The following is a 9,615-nucleotide window of genomic DNA, read 5'->3' as shown; positions in this document are numbered from 1 at the left end:
CCCCTCTCATTCTCCATGATAAGATTTTTTTGTTCTCATGATGCCTGTTGCCTTATCCCTTTAAAACTTTGTGATCACACAGGCTGGTATGCTTTCTCCATGTGGGCTCTGTTGCTTCAGAGCCAGATGGCTGTTTCTTTACCCTCAGGCCTTTAAGACCCCACACGCTATATCTTTAGGTAGCTGGACACCATCGGCTTTCTTCACCACATTTGCTTATGCAGCCGCTTTGTGGTCAGTGATTGTGTAGGGAAGGTGAGCATCTTAGAATGCCAATTTAATAGAACAGTGTTATTGCAATGAGGGAGTCCTTGAGCGGAGGCCCTATGTCCATCTGCTACCTTAATACTAAATCTGTAAACATATGGACATAGATCTATTTCCCCATGCCCCTTTGTAAATATATGTACATGCCTTTATTTAGACGTCTATAACTGGCCCTTGCTTCCCAGCTCACTCTTCTATACTCTTTGATTTTCCTCTTGTGCCCACTGACATGCTCAGTCTTCCTTTGGGTTTCAGTAATTCCTCTTGGTTACATTACCTTTGATCACGCCCTACCAGGCCTCCTACATCCCCCTCACTACCGTTTTCCATCACTTGTTGTACCCTTGTCTCTGGGTTTCTTTACACCACTTCCTTTCCCCCCACCGTGCTCACTCCCATGCCCAATGGAAAGGGCCGGTCACATGTTTACTCCTCCAGATTGTTCATCCAGCCTCTCTTAATTAGACAGACCTGTAAAGGTAATAACATGCACAAAACAAGACTGAGCTAAACCAAGCAGCAAAAAGAAAAAAAAACAAACAAAAATGAACACAAAACCCAACCCAAATCCAATGACACTAAAAGAAAACAACACTAACCAGAAAGAAAAGTACAAGGACTGTGTGGTGAACTTTAGGAGTGTTTTCCAGTCCAGTCTGTGGGGGCACCGAACCCTGACCACAAAGTCCACCTTTGGCATTCCCCGGGGACTTTGATGCTCCGGTTTCTTACTCTTCCGCTGCACTCTCTTAGTGTCATGCATCGAAGTGGCAGGATCAGTTCGGGCGCAGTTCCCACACTGTGTGTCCAGTGTTGTCCCCTCTAAGGCTATGGGTCTTTGAGGGACGTTTCTCATTGTGGGGCTGCCCATGTGGTCTTCTCTGTGGATTGGCTTCTCTGATTGGGAACATCATCCTCAAGGTGTATTGGGCCAGGGTGTGCTCCATTCTCCCCTCCTCCCCCTTGTTCTGCCCTGTGTTCTCTGATCAGATATGTCCCTCCCCGCGAGCTGCAGATCCGGTGCCATCCTGTGAAATACAATCTTTTGGGGCTCCAAGGATGTGGGGGTGGGGGGGTGGGTATCAGCTCAGATCTTTTGAGAGTCCAGGAGATATTGACTGCTCGATGGGCACAGTTCTGTGGGGCACCGTGCTCTTGGTCCAGACGCTGGTTGTGAATATGACTTTGTTGTTAACCAGTTGTGTGTCTCTGGGTCAACTCCCGTGTGTTTTTGAGTGAGTTTTCTAATCTGCAAAGTAAATGTACAGGATTATCCAGACTCCCATGTCAGCAAGTTATCGAGAGGGGTTAATCAGAGACTGTTTCATATAGTGTGTACCTGCGCGCCGCATTCTAGACCTGCGATGGCAATTATGAGCTCAGGATAGAGATGGTGTCCAGCAGGTAACATACGTGGCTCCATATTGAAACAGAAAGCCCACTGTGGAGATTTGGTCCTTCCGTTGATGGCCACCGGCCACCTAGTCTTCTCCTGCTATAACTGCTTCACTGGCTCAGCAGCTGAGCCAGAAGCCAGTGATATCATAACCAGGTGGCTAACTGGGCCAAAGGGCTGATAGATATTTGTTATTTTGTTGTCTTGGGAAACCCACCTACCCTCCATGCAAACCTTCTGGTGTGAGTTATCTGTGGAAGGAATCATAGGCTCACAGTAATTCACATCTTTCTTCTTGAAAATGTGCCCATATTCCTTTCTGAACCTGACAAGGTGGCCCCTGTGTCCACCAAGAAATTTACTGCCTGGCCTCCTACTTGGAGAGTTAGCCTGGGCTTTTGGCGGCGAAGTGAAACAGAGCCCTGACCCCTTCATTGAGCTTCTTCAAGCATTATTGTCTCTTGCTTGGGTCTTTCTACGTGCAGATGAGGCCCATCCACTCTAGTGGAGGGTCGTGCACCTCTCCTGGGGTTTTCAAGGCACTGATTTTTCCAGTGTCCTTCTTTCCTGCAGTAGGCACATTGGTCCTTCCCCATGGCTTGGCGGTGCCCACAGGTTAGTCTCTCCGTGAGTGGGCCATGCTCTCCTTTTCCTGAGTCTCTGGGGTATCTCATGTCAATTACGATTATTTTAGCTAGCTTCTTTGTCTCTGTCGTGCTAGGGTCATCTCTGTTGTTATACACTCAATGAGCCACTTGTACCAAATCGCTAAGATTTTTCCCTTCAAACCCTTCCCACTTCTTTGTCATGTCTGAGGCAGACTGACTGAGTAATAAAGGCAATACTTATTGCCCTCCTGTTTTCAGTGCCTCCGGGCCGTTAGGGGTATAAAGCCCGTAGGCTTCCCTCAGCCACTCTAGAAAGGCAGGCGGGTATTCTCTTATAGGAACCTGAAAATTCTCACTGACCTTAGATAAATTCATAGGTTTCCTAGCTATTCTGCAGAGGGTCATGTAAGAGCAATGGTTGATACCTGGTAAAGTCCTCTGGGCCTTGCTAGGAATTGAGATCCCACATTGTTGGTGTAGTGGCCAAAAGAGTTTCTCTCAAGTGGGGAGTGCCCGCTCGCTGACCATCAGGTTCACTGACTGCTTACTGGGCCTCTGTCTGGAAGGGCTACCCTCCTCCATTGTGAACAGCACCTGGAGAAGTTGTTGGCAAGCATTCCAGGTGGGCTGATGAGTATGGAAGTCATACCAGTACTAGTGTGTGTGGGGGGCTGCTTGTTAGGGGTGGGGGTGAGTTTGGGGGGTCGGTGGGGGAGGGAGTGACTCAATAAGGGCCTGTTAGAAGTTGTCTATTTCTGGACCCTAGAAACCTTATAGGGCGGGGGTTGAAAGAAAGGGTTTGAAGCCAGCTCTCCCACTCCCAGAGTTCTCCTGCAAAATGGGATAAAGCCGATTAGGGGAGAGTGATGGGGAGGGGAGTGGAGGGGAGGGATGGGGGAGGGTGATGGGGAGGGATGGCCTCCACCTATGTGGTTTTGGGAACTTGGACCGTTTGTTTTTCCGGTCCTTCCATGTTTCCTGAAACCTTGGAAACAAGGGCCCTTTCTTTGCGGGAGGGAGTAAGTCTTTTATATTTGCAGGCTTCTTAGTGGCAATGTCAGCCCACACTTGAAGTAACGGGATCAGATCGGGATATCCTGGTTCCCTTTAACCATAACTATGAACTCTTAGTAATAGGGGATGGGAAAACTAGTCTTGCGTGGGTCAATCAGGGACTCCTTCTGCCCCATCACTTTTAAACAAATTGTAGAGTCTCCAAGCTTTTGGGTTGAAACCACATCCTCTTGGTGAATGCCGAGAGCAGGGGTCCTCAAACTACAACCTGTGGGCCACATGCAGACAGCCGAGGACGTTGATCCTTTCTGCCGGGTGTATGTGCCCCATTTATTTTTTTTTTGAACTTCAAATCAAGATGTGCAGTGTGCACATGAATTTGTTCGTAATATTTGTTTTTTAAACTATAGTCTTTCCTTCAAAAGGCCTGAGGGATAGTGAACTGGCCCCCTGGGTAAACAGTTTAAGGACCCCTGCCCTAAGGTATCCTGGACTTAGGGGTTATTAATCTCCCAGCCCTGAAACATCCCTGAACATTCTACCCGTTGTAGGAGGCACCATGGGAATTTGGACCCCGGGTAATTTACAAGCCTTTACTCCAATTGAACCCAAGAAAATTCAAAATGGCTTAGGCAGTTACTCTATTTTGGTCACATTTGACTCGTCCTGCACTAGCCCATTATTTCCATTTAACTCTATAACGCGAAGCATGATGTTTTCATAACATTAAAAAATGTATATATTAATACATATATATATATATTTATAACTATGAAAGTCCACAACAAAAAGAAAATTTTTTCCCAAAATTAAAATTGAAGCGTTATAGGGTTAAAAAGAAGGATGGGTCTTATCAGCGGGTCCAAGACCTTAGCATCATAAATGAATCAGTGATCCGACAGCACCTAGTAGTGCCCAAACCTGTGCCCTCCTAGGGGAAAGTGTGAATGCTTTTATCCCTCTTCCTGTACTTCCAATGAACAAACACACATGTCTGGTAATCCTAAGATTATTTTTGTTTCCTGTGACACTCACCTAATTTCAAGGCCACTGCCACCTCACAAGCTTAGCCTTGTCGTAGTCAAACTGTTCACCTTTTAGACCGTTTGTTTTTCTCAGAAGTTATCGGGTGATTAAAGCTTCTGAACCAAGTGTGCCAGGTCCACGACTACCATCTCCTGGACCACCTCAACCTTATCCATCCTGGAGAAAGTTGCCCTCAATGGACAACCCCTCCCAGCAGTGTAGGAAGGGTATGGACTCAAAGCCCAACCTCGCCCCTTTTGCCAGCAGGAAGCAGCTAGAGATGTCGTCGCCCAGTACCCCAAAGATTTGGGTCCATATCTCTTCAGGGGGGCAAATGTTTGGTAGCTATGCTAGGGAATGGGGCATCCGTTATGCATGCCCATAGGGCCAAGATAAGAGCCCAGTTAGGAGAGGCAACCTGTGCATGCTCAGAGGTCCAGATTTCTGGCCATGAAGGGGAGGTCACCTGGGTGGTTCCTGTACCTGGATTGACCAATCTAGGCCATGTAAATTCAATTCAGCCACTGGGGTCGGCCAGACTTGCCCACCACGCCTCCCTAACGCTCATAAAACTCTCTTGGGTGCAGACCAGGCTTCTGCATGATTTCTCTCTCACTCAGGAAGGCTCTTTGGAGGCAGCTGTGCTGCACATGAGTGGCTGGTGGATACTGTTCAGATGCATGGCTTTCTGCTTGCAAGGGTTTTTGTCTCAGCTGACTGTAAGGGAGGAGGTAGTACGTCTGGATCACAGAGTATCCATGTCCACAAACGAGGCTGCTCATTCCACAGTCCTGGAAGTGCTTTATGAAAACCCTCTGCTTTGCAATGTCACTCCTTGTAGATTAGAGTGGGAGGGGCTGGGACCAAGGTATGCTGCCTCTTACTCCCAGTTGCAGATTTCTGGATGCTGATTGTATCTCTTACAGCATCAGTTAGTGGGCTTGTTGTCTGCCTCAGGCTTTGTTCACGGAGATCCTCCAGCTAGTTGGTGGTGTGTGCGCATGAGCAGAGGCTTCCTGCCAATCCCCCATGAGTAGTAGAGCTCCCATGGTGTGGACTCCATGAAAGCCTTGCCCCAGGCAGCATGCTTACAAAGGAGGGTGGGCCCTGCAAGACAGAGGACCATTCCCCCTGTGGAATGGCCTCAGAGATCCACCTCCCTCTCTGGCCAGCTGCTGGGGCTGTGGGTCCTAAGCATCATGGCTGACTCAATAATAGACACAGGGTGAGGCGACTCCAGTAGCTGTTTTGACTGGTCTAATCCAGCCTGAGATCATCCTTGCATGAGCCCTCTGCCAAGATTATTTTTGTTCCTTTTATGATCTTTTCATTAGTGGCTCCTACAACACTAACCACAATCCATAAATACATCATCTGTTTGAAGCCCATCTGTACATTAATTGCCCTCCTTATTCACAAAATATCCACTCTCCACCCAAGCCCCTTGCCTCAGCTCCTCATTTTCTCCCCCTCAATGCCCGCCACCCATCCCTCATCAATCCTTGGAAATGTACTAATTCTTTTGTCATATTTTCACCCACCTTTCTTTTGAGGTCAATGAAGATCCTTGTAATCGGTTCCCACTTTCCATCCTGCCCTTCCTCCACCCTCCCAGTATCTCCACTCATAACACTGGTAAAGGGCCCATCCACTCTGGATCCCCCGTGTTTGAAATTCCTATCGGTACTAGAATACCTTCTCTAGTTTGGCCAGATTAGTATGGTAGAACTGGGATCATGATAGTGGGGCAAGAGAAAGCATTAAGAACTAGAGGAAAGTTGTGTTTCATCTTTGCTGTCTCATACCCTGTATTCTTTAATCTCCACTCTGAGATCCTTCTGTAAGGGGATGTCCAGTGCACTGCAAATAGGTTTTGGGTCTATACCCGGCAGTCCCCTCTCATTCTCCATGATAAGATTTTTTTGTTCTCATGATGCCTGTTGCCTTATCCCTTTAAAACTTTGTGATCACACAGGCTGGTATGCTTTCTCCATGTGGGCTCTGTTGCTTCAGAGCCAGATGGCTGTTTCTTTACCCTCAGGCCTTTAAGACCCCACACGCTATATCTTTAGGTAGCTGGACACCATCGGCTTTCTTCACCACATTTGCTTATGCAGCCGCTTTGTGGTCAGTGATTGTGTAGGGAAGGTGAGCATCTTAGAATGCCAATTTAATAGAACAGTGTTATTGCAATGAGGGAGTCCTTGAGCGGAGGCCCTATGTCCATCTGCTACCTTAATACTAAATCTGTAAACATATGGACATAGATCTATTTCCCCATGCCCCTTTGTAAATATATGTACATGCCTTTATTTAGACGTCTATAACTGGCCCTTGCTTCCCAGCTCACTCTTCTATACTCTTTGATTTTCCTCTTGTGCCCACTGACATGCTCAGTCTTCCTTTGGGTTTCAGTAATTCCTCTTGGTTACATTACCTTTGATCACGCCCTACCAGGCCTCCTACATCCCCCTCACTACCGTTTTCCATCACTTGTTGTACCCTTGTCTCTGGGTTTCTTTACACCACTTCCTTTCCCCCCACCGTGCTCACTCCCATGCCCAATGGAAAGGGCCGGTCACATGTTTACTCCTCCAGATTGTTCATCCAGCCTCTCTTAATTAGACAGACCTGTAAAGGTAATAACATGCACAAAACAAGACTGAGCTAAACCAAGCAGCAAAAAGAAAAAAAAACAAACAAAAATGAACACAAAACCCAACCCAAATCCAATGACACTAAAAGAAAACAACACTAACCAGAAAGAAAAGTACAAGGACTGTGTGGTGAACTTTAGGAGTGTTTTCCAGTCCAGTCTGTGGGGGCACCGAACCCTGACCACAAAGTCCACCTTTGGCATTCCCCGGGGACTTTGATGCTCCGGTTTCTTACTCTTCCGCTGCACTCTCTTAGTGTCATGCATCGAAGTGGCAGGATCAGTTCGGGCGCAGTTCCCACACTGTGTGTCCAGTGTTGTCCCCTCTAAGGCTATGGGTCTTTGAGGGACGTTTCTCATTGTGGGGCTGCCCATGTGGTCTTCTCTGTGGATTGGCTTCTCTGATTGGGAACATCATCCTCAAGGTGTATTGGGCCAGGGTGTGCTCCATTCTCCCCTCCTCCCCCTTGTTCTGCCCTGTGTTCTCTGATCAGATATGTCCCTCCCCGCGAGCTGCAGATCCGGTGCCATCCTGTGAAATACAATCTTTTGGGGCTCCAAGGATGTGGGGGTGGGGGGGTGGGTATCAGCTCAGATCTTTTGAGAGTCCAGGAGATATTGACTGCTCGATGGGCACAGTTCTGTGGGGCACCGTGCTCTTGGTCCAGACGCTGGTTGTGAATATGACTTTGTTGTTAACCAGTTGTGTGTCTCTGGGTCAACTCCCGTGTGTTTTTGAGTGAGTTTTCTAATCTGCAAAGTAAATGTACAGGATTATCCAGACTCCCATGTCAGCAAGTTATCGAGAGGGGTTAATCAGAGACTGTTTCATATAGTGTGTACCTGCGCGCCGCATTCTAGACCTGCGATGGCAATTATGAGCTCAGGATAGAGATGGTGTCCAGCAGGTAACATACGTGGCTCCATATTGAAACAGAAAGCCCACTGTGGAGATTTGGTCCTTCCGTTGATGGCCACCGGCCACCTAGTCTTCTCCTGCTATAACTGCTTCACTGGCTCAGCAGCTGAGCCAGAAGCCAGTGATATCATAACCAGGTGGCTAACTGGGCCAAAGGGCTGATAGATATTTGTTATTTTGTTGTCTTGGGAAACCCACCTACCCTCCATGCAAACCTTCTGGTGTGAGTTATCTGTGGAAGGAATCATAGGCTCACAGTAATTCACATCTTTCTTCTTGAAAATGTGCCCATATTCCTTTCTGAACCTGACAAGGTGGCCCCTGTGTCCACCAAGAAATTTACTGCCTGGCCTCCTACTTGGAGAGTTAGCCTGGGCTTTTGGCGGCGAAGTGAAACAGAGCCCTGACCCCTTCATTGAGCTTCTTCAAGCATTATTGTCTCTTGCTTGGGTCTTTCTACGTGCAGATGAGGCCCATCCACTCTAGTGGAGGGTCGTGCACCTCTCCTGGGGTTTTCAAGGCACTGATTTTTCCAGTGTCCTTCTTTCCTGCAGTAGGCACATTGGTCCTTCCCCATGGCTTGGCGGTGCCCACAGGTTAGTCTCTCCGTGAGTGGGCCATGCTCTCCTTTTCCTGAGTCTCTGGGGTATCTCATGGCAATTACGATTATTTTAGCTAGCTTCTTTGTCTCTGTCGTGCTAGGGTCATCTCTGTTGTTATACACTCAATGAGCCACTTGTACCAAATCGCTAAGATTTTTCCCTTCAAACCCTTCCCACTTCTTTGTCATGTCTGAGGCAGACTGACTGAGTAATAAAGGCAATACTTATTGCCCTCCTGTTTTCAGTGCCTCCGGGCCGTTAGGGGTATAAAGCCCGTAGGCTTCCCTCAGCCACTCTAGAAAGGCAGGCGGATATTCTCTTATAGGAACCTGAAAATTCTCACTGACCTTAGATAAATTCATAGGTTTCCTAGCTCTTCTGCAGAGGGTCATGTAAGAGCAATGGTTGATACCTGGTAAAGTCCTCTGGGCCTTGCTAGGAATTGAGATCCCACATTGTTGGTGTAGTGGCCAAAAGAGTTTCTCTCAAGTGGGGAGTGCCCGCTCGCTGACCATCAGGTTCACTGACTGCTTACTGGGCCTCTGTCTGGAAGGGCTACCCTCCTCCATTGTGAACAGCACCTGGAGAAGTTGTTGGCAAGCATTCCAGGTGGGCTGATGAGTATGGAAGTCATACCAGTACTAGTGTGTGTGGGGGGCTGCTTGTTAGGGGTGGGGGTGAGTTTGGGGGGTCGGTGGGGGAGGGAGTGACTCAATAAGGGCCTGTTAGAAGTTGTCTATTTCTGGACCCTAGAAACCTTATAGGGCGGGGGTTGAAAGAAAGGGTTTGAAGCCAGCTCTCCCACTCCCAGAGTTCTCCTGCAAAATGGGATAAAGACGATTAGGGGAGAGTGATGGGGAGGGGAGGGGAGGGGAGGGGAGGGGTGGGGGAGGGATGGGGGAGGGGAGGGGTGGGGGAGGGTGATGGGGAGGGATGGCCTCCACCTATGTGGTTTTGGGAACTTGGACCGTTTGTTTTTCCGGTCCTTCCATGTTTCCTGAAACCTTGGAAACAAGGGCCCTTTCTTTGCGGGAGGGAGTAAGTCTTTTATATTTGCAGGCTTCTTAGTGGCAATGTCAGCCCACACTTGAAGTAACGGGATCAGATCGGGATATCCTGGTTCCCTT

Source organism: Tenrec ecaudatus, assembly GCF_050624435.1.
Source record: "Tenrec ecaudatus isolate mTenEca1 chromosome 2 unlocalized genomic scaffold, mTenEca1.hap1 SUPER_2_unloc_11, whole genome shotgun sequence".
Taxonomy (NCBI): Eukaryota; Metazoa; Chordata; class Mammalia; order Afrosoricida; family Tenrecidae; genus Tenrec; species Tenrec ecaudatus.
This window is presented reverse-complemented; position numbering follows the sequence as displayed.